Source organism: Protopterus annectens, chromosome 1.part0 (genome assembly GCF_019279795.1).
Source record: "Protopterus annectens isolate FY-2018-M chromosome 1.part0, PAN1.0, whole genome shotgun sequence".
Taxonomy (NCBI): Eukaryota; Metazoa; Chordata; order Ceratodontiformes; family Protopteridae; genus Protopterus; species Protopterus annectens.
Window position 1 is genome coordinate 1666645941 of NC_056725.1, and position 21899 is coordinate 1666667839.

A 21899-nucleotide genomic window follows, 5' to 3' on the forward strand; every position below is an offset into this window, starting at 1 on the left:
AAGGGCTTTTCATGCAGAAAGAGGTCATTGTCCCACTGTACTCATCCCTCATTAGACTCATTATAGAGTATAATGCCCCATTTGGTATGTACTTCACAAGACATCTGCAACAGCTGGAAAGGCCACAGAAATACCTCAGTAAAAGAATCACATGCCTAAAGCAGATGCCATATGCTGACCATCTAAAAAACTCCAGCTATACTCTGTGGCATATAGTCTACTCCGAGGCGATCTCTGCTTAACATACAAGGCCATGTCAAACCCTGAGCTGTTGGACATGCCCTACTTAAAGAAATCCCAATCCCTCAGAGCCACACGCTCCAGGGATCTAAACCTTATCACAATGAACAAAACATGCTGGAGGGATAGGTTCCTGACCTAGAGACTCCCCATACTCTGGAATAGACTGCCCATACATGTCAAGCAGAGCACCTCATTGGCCCTCTTCAAAAGGAACCTTGATGATTGGATGGGAGATGGGAAATTCACCCCGGCAATCATGTCAGTTGCCCTGTTTGACAGGGGTCCAGAGAAGTAAATATTGTGGGAAGAAATTTCCAGGGAATTGTTATGGCTAGGCTTGCATAGGCCTTAGGGCCAATAACCTAGTACCAACCTATGAACCTTATTCCCAATTTCATAGGGAACTGTTGGCCCTTTGACAAATGGGGCTGAGAGTTTGACCATGCTGGTCAATAATTACATGGCACAAACTGAGCAGCTTTGAAATGAATTGGTGCATTTGGAGACTAATATTAAAGGTGACTGATTTCCCCAGATAGAAATAAGAGTATATTCATATTTTTAATATTGAACAGGCTGTCGAAAAATTGAAGGTGGGGAAAAACAAAAGACTTGATTGTGACCGTAGAGATTACTCTAGGGGAACTGCATACCCCCTCCCCCTATGGTTGAGTGTAGTGGGTATGGACTTATGAATGATTGTATTATGACATCTGCCGATGGGAGTGATGGATCTGATGTTACTGAACAACAGGGTAATGACATTAATACCGATGGTCATGGGAGTAATGTCCTTGACCAATTCCCCTAGATGGAGTTAGCATCTTAGGAACCAGAATGTGAACTCAAATCAAGGTTCCAATCAGGTGGATTTTCGAAATGGGGCATTATCCAGGAATACAGGGCAGAACTCGAGCCCTAGACGCAACAGGAGGAACAACCAACGTCTCAGGTAAGGAATGTCTAGCAATTTAATGACCTTTTCCTACAAGATGAGGTTCTTCCACAGATTATTTTTGGCTCAACAGGTGACTTTAAAATATTCAGTTTCACTGATGTTTGTGTACCAAAAGACTTGATTGATCTACTTAGCAAAGGCTTGTCTTTTGTGCCATCTAGGCGCTTGAATTTAGTGGATACGTTTCCTGATTTGAAATTGTTCGTAAAATTAGTCTGCATTGTTTATTGGGAAATATGCCTGCTGTCAATGCTGAATGTCGTATTTCTAGTATTTTTAATCCACCCTTACACAATTCCTTGATGTGTTTTGAGAGAGTATATGAGATTGCTATAAGAAATTTGACAAAGAACTACAATAGAAGGAATAGTACAAACAAATCGGATAGGCCTAATATTTGTAAAAACCAAATTGATGGCTCGAATTATTTAAAATTGCATGACATTCGTGTTTTAAAGCCTGACAAAGGAGGGGGTTTGGTACTGATGAGTAACGAAGCCTATAACGATGTAAATATTCGAACACAAACGGCAACAACAGAATTGTTAAAACAAGACTGCCAACTCGCCATCCCAGCTAGGTTTAAAAAGTAGCGTGCAGGCTTACTCGAATAAGGCAAAAAAGGTGTATATCCAAAGATATATTTATTGAAGACAATCCACAGTATAGGAAACTAAAATCCACATGAACTGTTAAGCGCTTTCATCCGCTTATCGCAGACTTCTTCAGAACAGCTGATTGACTCGCAATACAATCCTTTTAAAATCTTTTTGGCGCCATTCCAGTGTGCACAACCGCACTTGCATTGTAATGAAACGCCCGCAGTTTTGTATTTTTTCTAAGCCAAAATGGCTTTAATCGATATTCAATAACACTTTAAAAAAAAAAAAAAAAAATACAAAACTGCGGGCGTTTCATTACAATGCAAGTGCGGTTGTGCACACTGGAATGGCACCAAAAAGATTTTAAAAGGATTGTATATTGAGTCAATCAGCTGTTCTGAAGAAGTCTGCGATAAGCGGATGAAAGCGCTTAACAGTTCATGTGGATTTTAGTTTCCTATACTGTGGATACTGTGGATTGTCTTCAATAAATATATCTTTGGATATACACCTTTTTTGCCTTATTCGAGTAAGCCTGCAGGTTACTTTTTAAACCTAGCTTGGACGGTGAGTTGGCCGGTTTTAACAAGCCTATAACAATGAAATTTTGAATAATTTGTCCACTGATAATTATGAGAAAGCTTCAGTTAATGAATTAAATGGGGCTTATAAATGTAGTAAGGGATTACTGGATGATTTATTTATTGATAGACTGATTTGGACACCCTTAACTTTCTTACAATTCCATCTCCTGTTGTACCAGTTATGTTTGGGTTACCCAAGCTACATAAAAACGTGAAAAAAATAACATTTTGTCCTATTGTTGATGGGCATAATAGTATCACATGTGGTTGTGCAAAAGTTGTAGACATGAAATTAAAGAAATGTTTGGCTGGATAGACCCATATTTGTTGCAGCTCTTGGCACTTCATAGAAAGCATCAATAAGTTAAAGTACCATGACGATGTTCACTTTTTAACGATTAATGCTTGTGATTTATATATGGTCATCCCTCGATCTTTGGGGGTTTATTGGGTGAGAGAATGTTTACATATGATTGGTGTTTTGGGTGATGAAAAACTGGATTGAATATCTTCTTGATATTATTTTGGCTAATAACTACATTCTTTTTGGGGGGGACATCTATCTCCAAAAATCTGGTATAACCATGGGCTCCCCATGTGGAGGGAGCTTTGCCAACTTTTATGGCATACTGGGAAACCATGTTACTTTTTCAAACATGTCATCTTCAAAAAGCATGTCACTTGGTACACACGTTACCTGAATGACATTTTTATACTATTTCATGGGAACCATGCTGATGTTGAGTCTGTGGAAAGTATTTCAGAATTAACTGACTTTTTAAAATTCACCTACAAAGTCCATGTTAACGAAATTAGCTTTTTGGATGTCTTATTAAGAAAAGATAGCTTGAATGGGTGTTGTACAGTGGAAATTTACCGTAAACCAGCATATTCTAATTTTTTTTTTTTTTTTTTTTACATTTTGAGAGTTCCCACCCATTTTTCCAGAAACTGTTGTAAAGTGTCAGTTAGTTAGGGCTGCCCGTATGACAAGTTTGGATAATGATTATCTGATTGAATGTGAGACCCCTAAAGGAATGTTTATCTTAAGAGGATATCCCCCCCCCCTGACTTGTTGGAAACATTGAGGAGGTCACCAATAAACGTAATTTGGGGTGGTTTAAACCTATACTTAATGGAATGGTGGTTTCCATGGAAACATTGGAATATTTAAAATCCAATAATGACCTGAGTATAGATGAAGGAACTACCAATACAAATTGAAATGGATTTAATTTTCCTTTGATTTTTAGTACTGCTTTTTCACTTAATGCATATGATGTATGGTCCATTTTGTGTAAAAATTGGACCTTGCTGATGGATGATGGCAGCCTTAGGAATAAAGTACCTGTTTCCCCTAAGGTTGTGTTTAAACAGGGTGTTACCCTTAAAAGTATAATAGAAAGAAATTGGGCAGCACCCACTAGACCTGGGGAGATGTTTAAATCTGGTTCCTGCAACCAGTGTAAACACATAAAGGTAACTAATAAATTCACCTTGAATATGGTTGACTTTTCCATTAAGGAGAGGTTTAATTGTAATAGTAATGGTGTAGTATATCGGGCTGAGTGTCAGCCGTGTCCACAATTGTATATTGGGAAGACGGAACGTCACTTGAAGCAGAGAGTGTATGAACACCAGTACAGTATAATGAAAAAAGACTGTACTAATGCTCTAGCCAGACACATTAATGATCATTATCACTTTTTCCTATTTTTGGTTATTGAACAAGTGAAAGTCAACCCTAGGGGTGGTCCTTGGTCCTTAATATTAGCACAAAGGGAACTGTGGTGGCAGTTAAACACCTGTATGTTTCCCGGACTTAATGAAATTAGTTCCATGAAATGTATGCTTAAACTGAAGGCCTTGGGAAGATGGTAATTATATAAACATATGAGGTTCTGGGTAAGTATGGTGTACTTTTAAGTTCACATTTATTAGTATGAACATATCTATTATATAAAATATATATATTATGTATTTTATATACATTTAATTTTATTTTTATGAAATACTTAAAGTATATAAATCTGAGATTAATTTGTATTAAATTGAGTTTTTGTATAAAATATATGTATTATATATGTATTATATAATGAGACTTGTAAGGAATGTGCATATACATTCCTTTTATGACAAGAAGGGGGTATTGCTTTAAAATTTGTGTCTGGAACTGATGTGATGTCATTTGAGTGGGCTTTTTAAATGTTTCCTTAATTAACTGTTGTGTGATGAAGGTTGCACGTGTGAATTGCGACCTAAAGCGCACACATTACTGGTTCATGATTAAAGAAATATACATCTTTTACTACATCCTTGCCTTTTTATACTTTAGTTTTGTTTTGTTTGTCGTTTGTGGCCCATCTGAACCACCCAGAAAGAGGGCCAAACCCGTGCGGCTGTCTACTTCCACCGTGTCTCCCTTTGCCAATTCTCAGCCTGTAGCCACCGTTAGCTTGGCTGAGGAACCGATGTCCGCCACTTCGGATAAAAGTGGGTACCTATCAGGAGGCAGCACAATCCAGAGTGGACGACATGTCCAGGAAGGATATCCCGGCACCTGATTCAGATGCCGGGGGAAACAGCTTCTAGGATGGGCGCGTCGGAGCAGGCTTCAGTTGCTCTTTCTGTGACTTCAAGGCCGACCACTAGCCAGTTAGGCCTACAAAGAAAAAACAAAAGATGAGGCATATGTCTTCAACACCAGAGCCTTGTCAGACTGACAGGCCTTCACTCAGAGCCTCTACAACACCTTCATGGCCCTTAGGCCTACGCCAGACCTCCCTCATGTTGCTCCACCTCTTCTTAGTCCCAGGCCTATTCAGCCTGAGATGACTCCTAGCCAACCTGCAGAAGAGGAAATGTCTGACTCCTCAGAGTTCTTGTCTTACCCTTCACAAATTTCTTCCCCTCTGGGGTATGGATCTCTAGAAGCCTCTGCTGAACCTGACTCCCTTGTGGAAGACCTTACCTTCAGGGACACAGTCACTTATGCGAGAACATTTTAAATGGGATTGCTCAGACATGTCTGAGGCTCAGAAAAGAGTCTCTGACCTGATCCAGATGGAGTCTCCTAACCCGGCCCCTATTCCTCTTGTCCAGTCTGCCTTCCTGGATGCTTTTGCAGCAGCATGCATGAACCCAGATTCCCAGCCACCTGCCCCTAGAAGGGCAGACCGGTTGTATAGGGTACCTGATGCAGAAAAATTCCTATTCAAATGCCCAACTTGACCCAACACTATTTCTCTTGCTACTGCTAGGGCTACCAAACTTCTCCCTACTACCACTGTCCTACCTGCAGATAAAGACAGCAAGGCCACAGAGAGGTGGGGGAAGAAGATATACACTTCTGCTATCCTAGCCTTTAGGGCTACAAATTACCAGTCACATGTGGCCAAATACTCTTTGGCCTTGCTGGATAAAACTTCTAAGGAACTCCATGAGATCCCTGACTGCTCTGCAAAGGCATCCCTGTCTTCCTTGCTTGGGCTCATCTCCTAAGTCAATAAACATTCCCTAAGGTGTGCATATGATGCAGCAGAAGCCTCTGCCAGGTTAGCTGCATCTGCCCCTGTATTGAGGAGATATTCCTGGCTGCGTCTACAGCCCCTACCAGGTAACTTTAAGGCCAAACTCTTGGATGCTCCTTTGGATCACTAAGCCCTTTTTGGCTCCAAGGCATCTGATCTCTTCAAGTCACTTAAGCAAAAAGGGAAACCACTCCAAGATCTAAAGCATCTACTTGTCTCTCCAATCCCAAAATTTCAGAGGAACTCTCCAGCCAAGACACAATTTATAAGAATGTCTTCTAGGCCCTTTGCCCCCTCCAGGTCTAGAAGACCACACAGGAGACAGGCTACTCAGCCTAGGACCCCTGAGGCCACTGCCCAGAGACCCACATTTCCAGAAAGGGCAGGCAGCGTCTGACTGCCTACCTCCTTTCCCCCCCCCCTCCTCCCACCATATCTCTGTCCTCCTGTCTCTCACTGCCTCCCTGCATGTGCCCTTGTGACATCTGACAAATGGGTTTTGTCTATCCTGAAGGAGGGTTACTTCATGTCCTGGATGTCTCCTCCCCCAAAACTTCCTATACCGCTACCCCCCAAGTGGTCCCTCCTTCCCGAGGTCCTAAACAATCTGTTGCTTCAAGGCACCATAGAGCACATACCCTCCTCTGCTCGAGGGAAGGTCTTCTACTCAAAATTTTTTCTGGTGCCCAGGAAGGAGGGACCATGGAGACCCATCTTGGACCTTTCCCGCCTCAACCCATTCCTGAAGGTCCCCTCCTTCAGGATAACACTTACCCCTTCTCTTTTCCCTCATCCTTCCCCAGGCCTTCATGGTGACCCTGGACATCAAGGAGGCCTATCTACATATTCCCATAAAACCATCCTCCAGAAAATTCCTCATCTTCAAAGCAGGCTCCTTGTATTTTCATTTATGTGCCTTGCCCTGTGGACTCTCCATTGCATCAAGGATATTTACAAAATGCCCATCCCCAGTCATTGCTTACTGGAGAACAAGAGGTATGCAAATTTTCCCATACCTAGACAACCTACTCATTCACGCAGCAAACAGACAAATCCTCCTTGCTCACACACACACTACCTCCTGCTGCAGTCTCTAGGGTTCCACATAAACTTCCTCAAATCCAAACCAAGTCCTGCACAAGACATTCTTCCTAGGATGCAGAATCAAAACAGACCTCAGGATGGCCTTCCTACCTCAGGAAAAAATGATTTCCCTGAACCAACGTCTTCAATCTGCCCTCCTTTCACCCGCCTTGACTGTGAGTGAATTCCTCAGACTTCTTGGGCACATGCTGCCACTGTTCCCATGCTACCATTGGCAAGTGAACATGAAGATGCAATGGTATCTTCGCTCAGTATGGGCCCAGCAGTCACACCCCCTAGAGTTCAGAATCCTACTTCTCCCCTGCCTCCACCCAAGAGCTGAAGTGGTGGCTGGCCCAGGTGGCTCTAAACCTGGGTCTTCCCCTACAATTGCCCTCTCCTTCTCAGATCATGCACACAGACTTATCAAATCTGGGCTGGGGGGACAACGCTGGACACAAGAACAGTGCAAGTTTTCTGGACAGACAAACACAAACAATGGCATATCTGTATAAAGGAAATGTCAGCCGTACTTGTTGCCCTGCAGGCCTTTCAACCTTTCCTCAGACAAGACATTCTGAAGATCTTCACAGACTACATCATGTGGTACCTGAACAAGCAAGGAGGGACCTTACAGGTATGGGATCTGTCTGTCTCCCAGGGGATCTCCCTCCAGGCAGCCTACATCCTATCCCAACACAACTGTCAGGCAGACTCTTTAAGCAGAACCTCCTCAGACAGTCACGAATGGATGCTGTCATTCCTAGATCTGATCCACAGGTGGGGTATTCCACAGATATACCTGCTCATCTCCACAAACAGGCAACTCCAGAGCTATTGTTCCAGAACTCATGACCTGAAGGCTCTTCAAACAGATGCCTTTTTAATGTCTTGGAAGGAGAGATTCCTGTATGCCTCCACACCCCCCTTTCCCTCTAATCCAGCGAGTCCTACTAAACATTCAGCAGGACTCGCCAAAAATCTTGTTTGACCCCTTATTGGCCAAGGCAGCACTTGTTTCCCCTACTACTTCATCTATCCAAGGGGAATCACCACACGTTACCCCCCTCAGTGGATCTACTCACAGCACCAGGGGACACAGATTCACCCACAGTGGCGATCCCTGCACCTCTCCCGTGGCTGATAGGATTCTGATTCCCTTCAGACACCTGTACAATGAGGACATGCTTTCAGTCCTGCAGTAGGCCAGGAAACAAAACACAAGGAAATCATATCTCTCTAAATGGAGAAGGTTTTCTATCTGGTGTCACAAGACGGGTAGAGCCACTGGACAGCGAACTGCCTCTTATTCTGTCTTACCTGTGTGGACTACTGAAGACAGGCCTCTTACTCCTCCTTAAAAGCACACCTGCCTGCCATTTCTGCCCATCTATGGAGCATCCACTAGCTTCCAGACTTTCAGCCAAGCTTTTCCTAAAGGGTGTTTTACACTTAAGACCCCCCTAGAAAACTGACTCCTCCTCCCTGCGATCTTAACTATGTGCTGGAAAAACTCACTGTACCACCCTTTAAACCAGCTGGCAATGCTGATTTGAAATTTTGCACTTTGAAAACAGTATTGCCAGTAGCGTTGACTTCAGCCAGGAGGGTCTCAGAGCTCCAGGCCCTTATGGCTACCTTACCCTTCCTCGTTTTCCATATGGACAGGGTCACCCTCAGGCTTAATCCCTCCTTCACTCCCAAAGTGGTCAGTGGCCTCTCTCTAAATCAGGCTATTCACCTGCCTACCTTCTTTCCAAACCCTCTGAGACTGAGAGAGTCCTTCACTCCCCAGATGTCCACAGGCGACTTCGTTTTACTTGCATAAGACCAAGCCTATACACATCAGACCAGCTGTTAGTTTCCTTCCACCCCAGCGCTCTGGGGAAAGCTGTGGGGAAACAAACCATTTCTTCCTGGATTGCTGGGGTCATCTCCTTTTGTTACTCTCACCATGGAAAGACACTAACGGGCAATGTCAAAGCCCAATTCTACAAGAGCCATGCTGTCCTCTGGAGCTTTCTTTAATGGTCTAGATACCAACTCCATTCTGGAAGCAGCTACCTGGTCATCTGTGCACACCTTCACCAGACGCTATAAGCTGGACCACATCTCCAGGACCAGAGCAGGACTTGCCAGGGCTATCCTGCATGGGTTCCTGGAATCACCATCTAGACCACATTCCAGCCACCAGTGAGCTTTTGTACTCGCCCACTAGTGAATACTGCAACATTGGAATAGAAGGACATAGGAACGTTGTGTAAAATCTTACCATAACCATAGATATCCTTCTCTTCCATGTTGCAGTATTCCTTCCCTCCCTCCATCTCCCTGCTCTTCTTGCACTTGCTCTCCTTGGCTCCTATACAGGCTATGCCATCAGGACTGGCTCTGTCTGGGGCTCCTTTGTCTGAGGACTGGTGCGTGCAGGCATCACATTTATGGCCCACGTACCTGACAACACATCAGACATCCAACACACCGTCAGGGACTGGAAAACCTTTGGAAATCTGGCCGAACAAGCTGATGGGAAGAGGGGTAAACCCCACTAGTGAAAACTGAAACATGGAAGAGAAGGACATCTATGGTTATGGCAAGATTTTACACAATTTTCCCATCCTTCCAATGGAAAAAGTGGTTTAAGATTACATTATTTGAAGGTATATTTTAGTACTACATAGTTAAGACTCAAATGCATAACAAAAGCAGAAAGCTATAATTCAAAGTGGAAAGGGAGGATGAAGCAGGGAGGTTTTCAAAAAAACAAGAGTGGAATTTTGGATCCAGATCCTTAATGAGAATAACAGCTACACAGAAAATTATATTTATAAAATAGAAAGTATTCTAACAAGGCCATCATGGGAAATGGAAAAAGGCAATTCTGCTTATAGGGATAAGACTGCAGTTGGGTACAGAAAATAGGCAAGAGGGGGCTGGAGTTTACTGCAGAAAACTGACATAGGAACCAAGGTATTGGAAGCAAATAACAGGATAAAATGATGGGAAGAGTCCAAGAAGACCTTTGGACTGCATGCTAGAAGTTGCCTTCCCTATAATGGAGAAAGGGATTGGGGAAGCCTAAGGGAAAGACCTGCTCTAGTAGAGTTTTTAGTTGAATCTAGAACAGAAACTGCTGTTAAAAAAAAAGGGATAGTTAGTGGGGCATATAAAATGTTGCACAGTGACTTTAGGAATCAGTCAGAGGAAGTTAAAGATTGAGAAGAGATTGGATAAGCAATGAAACAAGGAAGCAATGGGTGGGCATATGGAAGGCTCCCAAATATGCAAGAAAGTCTGGAAGATTTAGGATTTTTGCTTTGATGTGTTTGCATAGTTTTTATACCCCAAGCAGACTCCATATATTTTTTCTTCAAGTAGATGACCAATGTTAGAAGTTGTATGGGGAAGAAAGAGGTAACTGGGAACATATGGTTTGGGAGTGTAATGAGTTGGCAAGTTTTAAAAATTCCTTAGAGTGCTCTCAAATTTTGGGTGAGAAAATAGGCGTAACTAAGAAAATTATTTTATGAGCTGGGATCCAGGATTTGAATTGCCTAGACATAGTTAAGTTTAATTCTATACTCTTCCTCCTTTTTTTTTCATACAGACAGTGTCTGTTCATACCAATCCTTTTTATGCCTAAGGTGGTGAATGAGTTGTCTCTTAATCAGTCTGTTAATTTGCCCACTTTTTTTTACCTTCTCTGCAATCTGGTAATGAAAAGATGTTGCACACTTTGGATTTACAGAGAGCTCAATTTTATTTGGACAAAAAAAAGTTATGTATTTACCATAGTGTTCCACATGTGTTGTCCATCTCGACCTTGATTCTCACTGATAGGTTCAGATCTGCTGTGTCGGATCCATCTTAGCCTTTCCAGTAACTCGAGGTCTTCAGCAAAGCTTGTGGGCCTTCTTCCCTACCCATAATACAGTTCCCAAACTTCCTTAAATCTTGTTTGCCCCCTCATAAAGGAAAATAATCTATAAAGTAGATAGTCTTTTAGATGTCCAAGCCAGTATCTCTGAGGCTATGGAGAGCCATAAATCCACTGTCCACTAGGTCTTCCCAGAAGTTCTGGAAGGGGTTGGCATGGAGGGTGGGTTATGGGAATAAAGGTAGAGCTGGACAACACACATGGAATGTTATGGTAAGTACATAACTTTGTGTCATCAGTCTCACCTTTATTCTCACTGATGGGACAGCATCCCAAGCAACCAAATTCCTTGATGGCTCATGGGAGAATATTCCTCAAAGCCATGGAACCATACTAAGCTGTACTCCTGGAGGCCAAATCCAGTCTGTAATGAGTAATAAAGGTATGAGGTTTTCCCCACATAGCTGCAGCACATATATCATCCCAGGGTAACCTTTCTTGGAAGGCTGCAGATTGTAGCTACAGACCTGCTGGGAATGTACCTCGACAGGAAAAGGAAGGGGCCTGTTTTTAGAACTGTAGATACAGGATATACATAGTGCGCCATCTAGATAAGGTAGCTTTTGAGACTGGTTGACTTTTCTAGTAACAAACTGACGAAAAAATAAAAAGCAAAGCTGGTGGAGTGCTGCGAGCAGAAACAACTGATTTATTGAAGCACTTTTTGTCTGTTATACTGAACAGATTTCATCAGATGAAATAAACAAGGTTCAATCTTTTATAAAATCTAAACAAGTCATGTAGTAAAACAACTAATCATACTAATAAAAGGAACAGTGATTACTAAGCAACCAGTTATTCATTCCAAAAGTATTAAAGGTAAATACAAGGTTGCTATCACAAACTAATACCCTGAAATAAAATTCAAGAATCTTATTCTGAAGTGTTACTAAATATTCTACATATACAACATGAACATGTATACACTACATTCTTTAGTATTTTTCTGTTCATACTACCTGCATAAACATTTTAATTTTAATAAACAAGTAATGGCGCCCACGTCATTAATGCCAGGATAACTAATGGGCATTTAATGACAGTTCCCAATATAATTGTAGTTCTAACTTTAAAGATGATGGCCCTCCTCTGCTATCTACAAGTATCGGGTCAATTGCAGTAAACTTAAAAATATATCCAGGGAATAGTGAGATGTGTTTGGCTAAGGCATTGTCTAATTTTTGATGGTTGATAGCATAAAGGTGTTCATATGTATGGTCATGGAGTCTAAGCTCCGTTTTTCCTATGTAAAACACTGGACGTGTTTGACACTTGGCTAAGTAAACTATGAATTTTGAATTACAGTTAAACTTTTATCTTAGTAATTTTTGTTTCTTACTTCAAACTTACTACCTATGTCATTGAACTTGCACTATTTGCACATGTTACATTTAACCATCCCTGGAAAAGTAGGTTTGCTAACCTTCCTGTTCTCTAGTAAATTTTTCAAGTTGCTCCCTGTGTTGTTTTTGGTTTGATTCCCACTTTGTTCATTTTAGACGTGTCAAGATGTAAAAGGTCCCAATTCCTATGTATAATATAGGAGACCATAGAACTACTGACATCAAAGGTAGTAATAAAAGTAGTGTTCAAGTCTACAATGTCCTTAGTATTGTCAGTTTGAGCTGGTTGGGAATCGATTATAATAGGTGAATCATTGATGTTATTGATTTCACTGTGTATGAAATTTGAACCTAGCAAAGGAACATGTATATCTACTGATGTGTTTAATTTCATCTGCTAGGGTCTCTATTAAATCTTTAGGATAATCCCTTTGTAGGAACAAGTTACTGGCACTCTAGGTTAAAGTCATCATCTACTGTGAGAATTCTAGCAGCTCTTGCTAATTGTCCCTTCACCACCAATCTTTTCTGGTGGTGAGGGTGACAGCTTGAAAAGTGCAAGAATTAATTAGAATAGGTATTTTTTTCTATGAATTTTAGCTAAGTACCTATTCAAGTTGGTATCTTTTAAGGTTAATGTCTAAGTAGTCCATAGATCTCATCAAAATTGAAAGTAATCCTCAAGAAATCTGAGGACAAGTTAAAATAGTTGACTAATTCAGTAGCTTGTGTTCGGTCACAGAGGAATAGAATGAAAATATTGTCTAGGTACCAGGTGTAAAACACTATTCTTTGCATGATTTCTGGTTTGTTAAAAATGTTCTTCCTCTCCCAATATGCCATCACAGAGTTGGCTAAGCTGGCTCCACAGGGCAAACCGATGGTTACTCTGATTTTTTGAAGATAAAATTCATTATCAAAAAAGTAGTTAGTAGGTATACTATCTAGTAAAATGTCATCACTGTTCCATTTATTAGTTTGATTGGTTGTTTTACTACATGTGACTTGATTAGATTTTACAAAAGATTTGTAAAAGATTGAACCTTGTTTATTTCATCTGATGAAGTCTGTTCAATGTAACAGATGAAAAGTGCTTCAATAAATCCGTTGTTTCTGCTTGCAGCAGTCCGCTGGCTTTATTTTTTGACTTTCTAGTCTCAGAGTAAGATATAAGAAGTTGGTCCGATTTCCTGAAATGAAGTTCTGTGCAAGTAAAAATGTAATTGCCTATGTACATCCAGAAGACTTAGTTTTTGCCTCCGTTTTGGTAATTAGGGAAGAACACTGGTAGGTCAATGGATTGATTTAGGTTTCTTTCCAACACAACCTTTGGCAGAAATGAAGGATTAGTGTGTAAGGAAACTGTCCTTATGAAAAATGAGGTAAGGGGGATTGGAAGACAAGGACTTTAACTCAGACTCTTCTGGCTGAGGTAATGGCCACTAGACAGTGTTTCTAAAGATAAAAACTTTAGCTCACATGTGGTTGAATGTTCAAAGGGGGAACAAGTGATTTGTTATTATGAAATTCAGATCCCAGGGAGGAGTTGGATTCATGTTTGGGGGTCTAATCGTAGTTGTCCCTTTAAAAAAAGGCTGTACAGAGTCTGTAACGTGATAGCAGAGCCATTCTCTCCCACATGGAAATTGCTGCTAGTTGGACTCTTAATAGTAGAAGTAAGTTGCACCTTCATTAAAAAAGTTTGGTTAGGAATTCTAGTATTGAATGCATGGGAACAGAAAACTGATCTACCTGGTTATCAGTTGCCCATATCACAAATCTATTCCATTTACTCTTGTATAACTTGCACATAAAGGTTTTATGGGATGACAACAGAATGTTTTACCAAGGAGGACAGACAGGGAAACCTGGCAGTCGAGGGAAACTGGAGCAGCCAAGCTGTCAAGTTGAGGTTGTGAAGGCTGGGATGTGCCATTCCCAATGGATACGTCAGTAGATCTGGAGCCCGGTCCAGAATCCATGATTTGTCCTGAAGATGAGGCTGTAGAAAGGGAAACCAGAAATGACTAGGCCAGTAGGGTGCAATCAGGACTGTCTTGGTTTTCAACAAACTTGCTTTTTGTAACAGTTTGGGAATCAGAGGAATTGTGGGGGAGGTGTATAGGAATCCCGGAGGCCAATCATGAACAAGTGCATCCCTTGGGGACTCCCCCACAGGAGGAATTAGGGCAAAGTATTTGCTGCATTTGGTATTGGTGGGTGAAGTAAAAAGATTGCAGCAAGGCTGGCCTCATTTCCAGAAAATGTTTTCCACTACTTTCTGTTTGAGGGACCACATGGCCCTGCTCAATTTGTGTGCAATCATGTTGGATTTCCCCGGGATGTGAGCTGCAATTAGAAAATGGTTAGAGGACGTTGCCCATTGCCAAACCCTTAGAGCTCCTCAGCAAAGGAGATAAGATCTGGTCCCCCCTTGTTTATGTACCAGACTAAGGACATATTGTCTGTCGAAATTGCTCGTTCCTAGAGGGAGAGTGTAGTGAAATGTCTGCAATGCCAAGAGCACTACTCTCATCTCTAGGATTTGTGCAAGTGAGCCTTGTGTTCCTGCCAGGTGCCTTGGACTGTTTTCCCTAGATAATGCCCCCCTCCACCCCAGCCTATCTGGGAAGCATCCATGGTTACCATGGCTTGGGGTTGAGGGTGGATAAGGGGACGTCCTTGAGATACTGAATTAGAGTGAATCCACCACTCCAGATCCTTTTTACACGAATTGGTTAGGAGAATTTTGTGTGACATTGGTCATTCCAGGATTGACCATTGTGTGTAAAGTAACCATTGAAGAATCCTCGTATGTAGTCAAGCTAGAGGAACAAGTACGATAGGTGCTGCCATCTTCCCCAAAACTTGTAGCACTTGTTTTGCAGTGGCTTTAGTTTTCCTGATTAACAGTCTGACATGGAAATGATTGTATACTCTGTTGTGAGGGAGTCTTGCTGTCAGCATGGTCGTATCCATCTCTGCTCCTATAAAAATTAAATTTTGAGATGGCTATAGAGCAAATTTGTCATAATTTACAGTAATGCCCAAGGAGGAGTAAAGTTGAAGTGTATAGTCCCTGGCTTGCAGCAGAAGATGCCCGGACGGGGCGGCTATGAGCCAGTCATCCAGATATGGAAACACCCGGAATCAGACTCTCAGGTGAGCTGCCACCACTGCCATGCATTTGGTGAACACTCCGGGGGCTGTAGTGAGACCAACGGCAGAGTTCAAAACGAAGTGACTGGCTCCTACTTGGAAGCACAAAAAACTTTTGGATTGTTTTTCCATTGGAATATGGTAGTACACATCCTGAAGGTCTATAGAACACATCCAGTTGATATTTCCTTTCCTGGAAAAAGATGACTGCAGTGTCACCATCCCGGACTTAGTTTGCTTCACCGATTTGTTGAGATTGCAGAGATCCAAAATGGGTCTCCAGTCCCCCGTTTTCTTTGGAACTAAAAAGAATATTGAGCAAGTTCCAGATCTTCTCTGATCTGCTGGAACTTCTTGGATGACACTCTTTCTTGGCAACTTTTGGATTTCTAATGTTGCTTGTTACCGTTGACTGGGTGGAACGTCTGGGAGAGATTTGTTCTCGGGACTGGGGAGAGAGAAAGGAATGATATTATCCCCTGGATATTATGTCTTGCACCCACTTGTCATTGATTATCTTCTGTCAGGTTTCTAGGTGCAGTGACAGTCTTCTTCTGACTGCCTCCAGAGGTGAGCAGCTGGGCACTCAGAGTGCTGAAAGGGTCTGCCAAAGAAAGATTCTCTCTAGACCCCTGGTTCTGTGGTCCTCCTGTGTCATGTGGGTGGTGGTTTCTGTTATTGTTCCCCCTGCTGCCCCTTGGGGAACTACCACCCTGTGTGTCCTAGTAAGACCTTTTGAGACTTCCTGAACCACATCTTCCCACTACCTCTGACCTTTTGGAAATAGTTTGGTGAGTGTGGCAAAATGTACTCCCGTGGCAGAAAGCCTTACCCTCCTGCTCACACCAGGTTAGTGTTTCCTTAACTTTGGACCCAAAGAGAGAGATGAGCCATCGAAGAGAGCATTAACAAAGGAAGACTTAAAGGGCTCTGCAAAATCGCAGAGGTACATCCAGGCCTGCCTCTTAATCGAGATGCCTGAATCCACCACCCTACATGCTGCATATGAAATGAGTCTCATAGAGGAGTTGACTACCGAGTTGAGGGTAGTGAGCTTTGCGTTGATCTTATCTGCCGCTGCATCAGCTACAGCTCCTTGGAGGGCGTCTGACAGTTATTTAAATAGTTCCCTCTGAAGTCTAGTGAAATGAGTGAGATAATTCAGCGATTGTAGTGTAAAAGCTGCTGACTAGAATGTGCGCTTTCCATATCTATCCATGGTCCTGGAATCCTTGTTAGGTGGATGGATAGAAGACTTGACCTCGAACGGTTCCTTTTTTGTGGCAGCCGCCATGATCATGGCATCTGCTGCTACTCCCTTGGTGAGAAAGACTTGGTCTTTGGGTGCTGTAGCATACTTGTTTAGCCTTCTAGGAGTGGGTTCTATGGAGTCAGAGGACTCCTAGGCCTTCCGAGAGATTAACTGAATAAACTCGTCAGAAGGCGGTGTCACCCAAGAGGTTGAAGGGCGAGATCCAAAGGCCTTTAGGTATACAGACTCCTCAACTGAAGGGGATGAGGAGTGCCAGTCACTTCTGTTTTAAAATATCTAGGATATCTCCAAAGCAGACATCCTCAGGAGGTAACTGGGGGACCCCTCAGCATTGTCCAAGTCCATATCTGAAGTGACAGGCTCCTAAAGGGAGTCCAGATGCTACCTCTTGCATAGTCTCTTCCAAGGAACTTCCTCAGTGGTGTACCCCAGGGAAGATTTGGAAGGGGGGTCTCCTAGGGAACATCCTGAGGCCTTGGATCCCTGCGGTCCTGTGGATGGAGGTGATGAGGTTAAAGACACCTGTCAGTGAGGGAGGAACCTCCAAAAGGGACTCTGCTTGAGACTGAGGAGCAGTCATCACCCTCCTCATAACGTCCTCGGTACAGGGCTGGTCACAGATGAGGCCGAAAGAACCCTCGGCGCAGGAGACAGAAGCTCCGAAGACGAGGTGGGAGCCAAACCCATCTGTACTGAGGCTCCGCGAGACAGGGTCAGAGTACCCAAGCTGCAAGTGTCTGCTTACAGAAGGTAGTCTGCTCCGACTGGATGGAGATGCTCTGGGCAGACACCAGATCTGAGGAGGTAACATGCCCCTGGACCTGACACAAACACCAGTTGGGTATCTGAGTCTTCTGGCTCTGAAACCAAAGGTTGGATCGGAGGAGAGGAGTAGGTGCCAAAGGGAGAGGATGAGACTGATCCAACTCCTTTGGACTCTGATCCAAAAGGAGCTTGGCCAAGGCAGGTGTCTTGAGAAGCATTTGCACCACCCTATCCACATCTTCATCTGAGAGGCTCCTAGTAGACTAGACAGTATTGGAGATCTGGCTAAGAACGGTGAAGGGAGCTGAGATGTAATCGGCTCCAATAACAGTATTCTGCAAATAATGGGGCTTTTGGAGCTGAAGGATCAACGGAAGTTTTCAGAGCCGAAGACTGCTCCGAAGAAGTTCCTGCTCCAGAGGTTGATGCCTGCTCCATGGGTGCTGTCTGAGCAGACTCTCATAGTAGTTTTGTCTTTGGCTCTGACGAAAATCTCTGAGACTGACGTTTTCCCGCTCTGACTTGTCTGATTTTGGAGAGGAGGGATCAACGGAAATAGCCTCAGAGAATGGGGGGTTTTAATATCCCCTTCAAAATTGATTTATTTTTCCATTCCATGAGGGTGCTTTGATTAAAGGCATGACATATGGAACAGGACTCCTTCAAATGAAGAGGCCCCAAACAGCATACACATAGTGTGAGAATCATTTGAGTGTCAGCTTTTTGCAACACTTCTCGCATGTCTTAAATCCTAAGTGTTTACTTTCTTTTTGAGACATTCCTGCTAACAAGACAGACAGCTTAACTAGATAAAAGTAAAGGAGAAACTCTGTTTTTAACAGCCCAACCACAGCAACAAGGGAAGGGGGCTTAAGTCCTCTAACTTAAACTGACTTTAACTCCTCTCTAACTTAAGCGAACAGTGACTGGAATGGAAGAGGAAGTAAAATTGCATCAAAACTGCTAGTAGAAAAATAGTTAAAGATAAAAGAATACCCTCTAACTTACATGGGTATAAGTTAGACACCCTCTAACTTAAACAGATACCAACGGCAAGGGGAAAAATTGACTAGGAAAAAACTGAGGGAAGGTACTAACCAGTGAGAAGTATAAGTATACTTTAGCCAAATAGTAAAAGTTCTTTGTGTTTCACTGTTGCAGTCATTACATTTGGGTAATCTGCTGGCAGGTTGCCCTCAGTCGGCCTGAATTCCAAAGTCTTGGGTCCTGTGTCGGTTGCTGTCTTCTCTTCCATGACGTCAGGTCGTCAGGGGTATAAAACATGCAGCTGGCGCCATTTTCTTCAGTCTTTATTGTCGTGTGGTATACCCGAAGCAGAAGCATTTTGCAAGTGCCGGTCGGCCGACTACTGAAATATTCGCGTTTTGAGTTTCAGAACCGACGTCTTCACTAAAGCCAAGTACCCCGTTGGGGAAACTTTTTTCTTGCTGTTTACCGATGTCAGAAAAAGTTAATTGTATTACTTGTGGGAAGCGAATACCTCATAAGGATTTCCATTTATACTGTATTCCTTGCCTAGGCCCTGATCACAACGTACCTGGCTGTCGGTTTTGTGCTAGATTTAACCAACGCACTATTAAGCGTCTGTATATTTTTGCATCCAAGTATTTTGGAAACGGATTTAACTACCCAGAAATGTCGTCTGATAGCAATCCAACTACCGGAGTACATAAAAAAATGCAAAGAAAAGGACAGAGATAGGCAGTCGAGATCCAAAACCGACAAAGCTTCTCCTACGCCAGTCGCTGGTTCGCCAGTACTCGGGCTCCTTCACAGCCCCTGATGCCCACTACCTTCGGGTCGCAGGCCTCTACCGACACCCATGTGGAGTCCGGCATGCCGCAAGATACATCCGTCAGTCCAATACCTTGAGTATCTCCCTTGGATGGGTCCAGAGCCGCTGAGCAGGCACCAGCTTCTGAGGGTGTATTCAGACCTCAACATTTGTACATCAAACAGACAACAGCTGCAAAACCAAAGACAAAAGCAACTTCTAAACCTAAAAAAACCCGATGCGTGAGCCACGTGCACAGGCCTCTATGCCTAAAAAAACAGATTAAAATGGCTGAAGACCTTGTTACCTTGATCAGGGGTACCCATCCCCCTCCAGATAAGAGGCCTAGGCAAGACACAGATTATGAATCTTCAGATCAGGTTTCTATTTCTTCTGATCAGGAATTACCTATACCTCCCTATGAGGATTCTGATGCTGAGGAGTATATTCCATCTGTATCACCTCCTGAGGATTATTCATTTGGGGAAACCTTGCATACTTTGAGGGAGAAATTTCACAGAGAGTCAAGACTTTTCAGAATCAAAGAGGCTCTGGGATTTCTTTCTCCCTCAGCACAAGCCTTTAGCCATTCCCCTGTTTTCGACATTGTGGATGATGTGTTTTCGGAGTTGAGCTTGTCCCCTGACTCCTTACCTCCATCTCCCAGTAAGCCTGACCGATATTAGAGTCCCTGACTCATAAAGTTTTATTTAGAAACCCTGCTGCTGATCCTGAAACTATTTCACAGGGTCCAAAGGGAGTTAAGGCCTCAACAGCAAAAAGCCCTACCCCCTCTGACAGAGATTCTAGGGCACTGGACAGATGTGGAAAAAGGTTTATACATCTGCAACCTTGGCAATCAGGGCCTTAAATTGTCAATTTCATTTGCTTAAGTACCAACAACATGTAATGGGATCGCTGAAACAGAAAAGGATGATTTCAGAATGTGCAGAAAATAAAGAATTACAGCAATTATTGCATGCAGCTGAACAAGTTGGAAAGCATAAATGTAGATATTAGAGTGCATTCAGTGTTGCAGTCCAGGTTACCCTCCTGCCATCCCCCTGTCATTCTACAGTTTATCTTGCCTTCTCTATCTTCTACAACCAATGTGGTGGATTTGCTTCTAGATGAAGGTAGTTTACATTGATGCATATGTGTATATATATAAATATTTATTATAATGCTACCTTTTTGGGGGCACCTGACATCGGGGGGCAAGAAAAACTAAAGAAAATGGCGTCAGCTGCATGTTTTATACCCCTGACGTCATGGAAGAGAAGACCGCAACCGACGCAGGACCCAAGACTTCAGGCCAACTGAGGGCAACTTGCAAGCAGATTGCCCAAATGTAATGACTGCAACAGTGAATACACTCAAACATCTACATTTATGGGAGGTGTACACAACTGTACTCTACTGCGATATAGGAAAGCAGAAAAAGGTAAGCAAAGACAAAAATATCAAACAACTTATCCCAGAGCTTGCTAGATGGTCCTTCTTGCAGTGCTGCAAGAGAAATCTGAGGAAGTTCGGGAACTACATTGTAGGGAAGGAGGCCCATGAGGTTTGCTGAAGACCTTGAGCTATTCAAAAGGCCGAGACTGATCTGACACATTGGATCAGAAAACATTGGTGAGAATAAATGCAACATTGCCAACACATCTAAAGATTTTAGAAAATCTGATCAGTGTTTTTTTCATCCTAGACTTTGGCAGTTTCCAAACAGACCATTTCCTCTTGGATTTTTAAAGCCATTTTTTTTTGTTCTTATGGTACAGGCCTGCCTACTATGGTTAAAGCTCACTGTACTAAGGCTGTGGCTTCTTCTGGTGCCCTTCTCAAGGGTTTGGATACTAATTCTATCCTTAAGGCAGCTGCCTGGTATTCGGTGCATACCTTTGCCAAGCATTACAAGTTGGATGTCATATCCAGGGCTAGAGCTGGTTTTACTAGAGCAATTCTTCATGGGTTCTTAAAAAGGTTCTGCTCACTCTTCCTCCAGCCTGTCTTCCTGATCTTTGGCACTCTCCTTCACGTTAACTACTGCAGCAGTGAAATGGAAGGACACAGTACAGCTGTGTAAAATCTTCCCATAACAGTATATGTTCATCTCTTCGCTGTTGCAGTATTTGATCCCTCCCTAATCTTCCTGGTCTTATTTTTCCTCTGGATGTGTATGCTGCCCGCTGCTATCCTAGGGCTGGCATTCCTCTTGAGGTGATCAGTTCTAAGGGTGCTATGTCTGGACATCACCTTTATGCCATATACCTATATACATATATATATATATATATATATATATAGATATAGATATATAGATATATAGATAGATATATAGATATAAAGATATAGATAGATATATAGAGATATAGATATATAGATAGTGATAGAGAGAGAGATAGACAGATGGCGAGAGATAGAGAGGGGTAGATAGACATTGATAGAGATATGGTTTACTATCAAAAAATCGAAAATAAAAAGTGTACGAAAGTTCGACTTAACATCGGAAAGAACATTTCCATATGTACCTAATGTCGAAAACAGCTGTTAATTGTCGAAAATGTCGCTCGCGACATTTTCCACAATTAACAGCACTCCTACCCTTCCCTTAACTCCCTACCCCT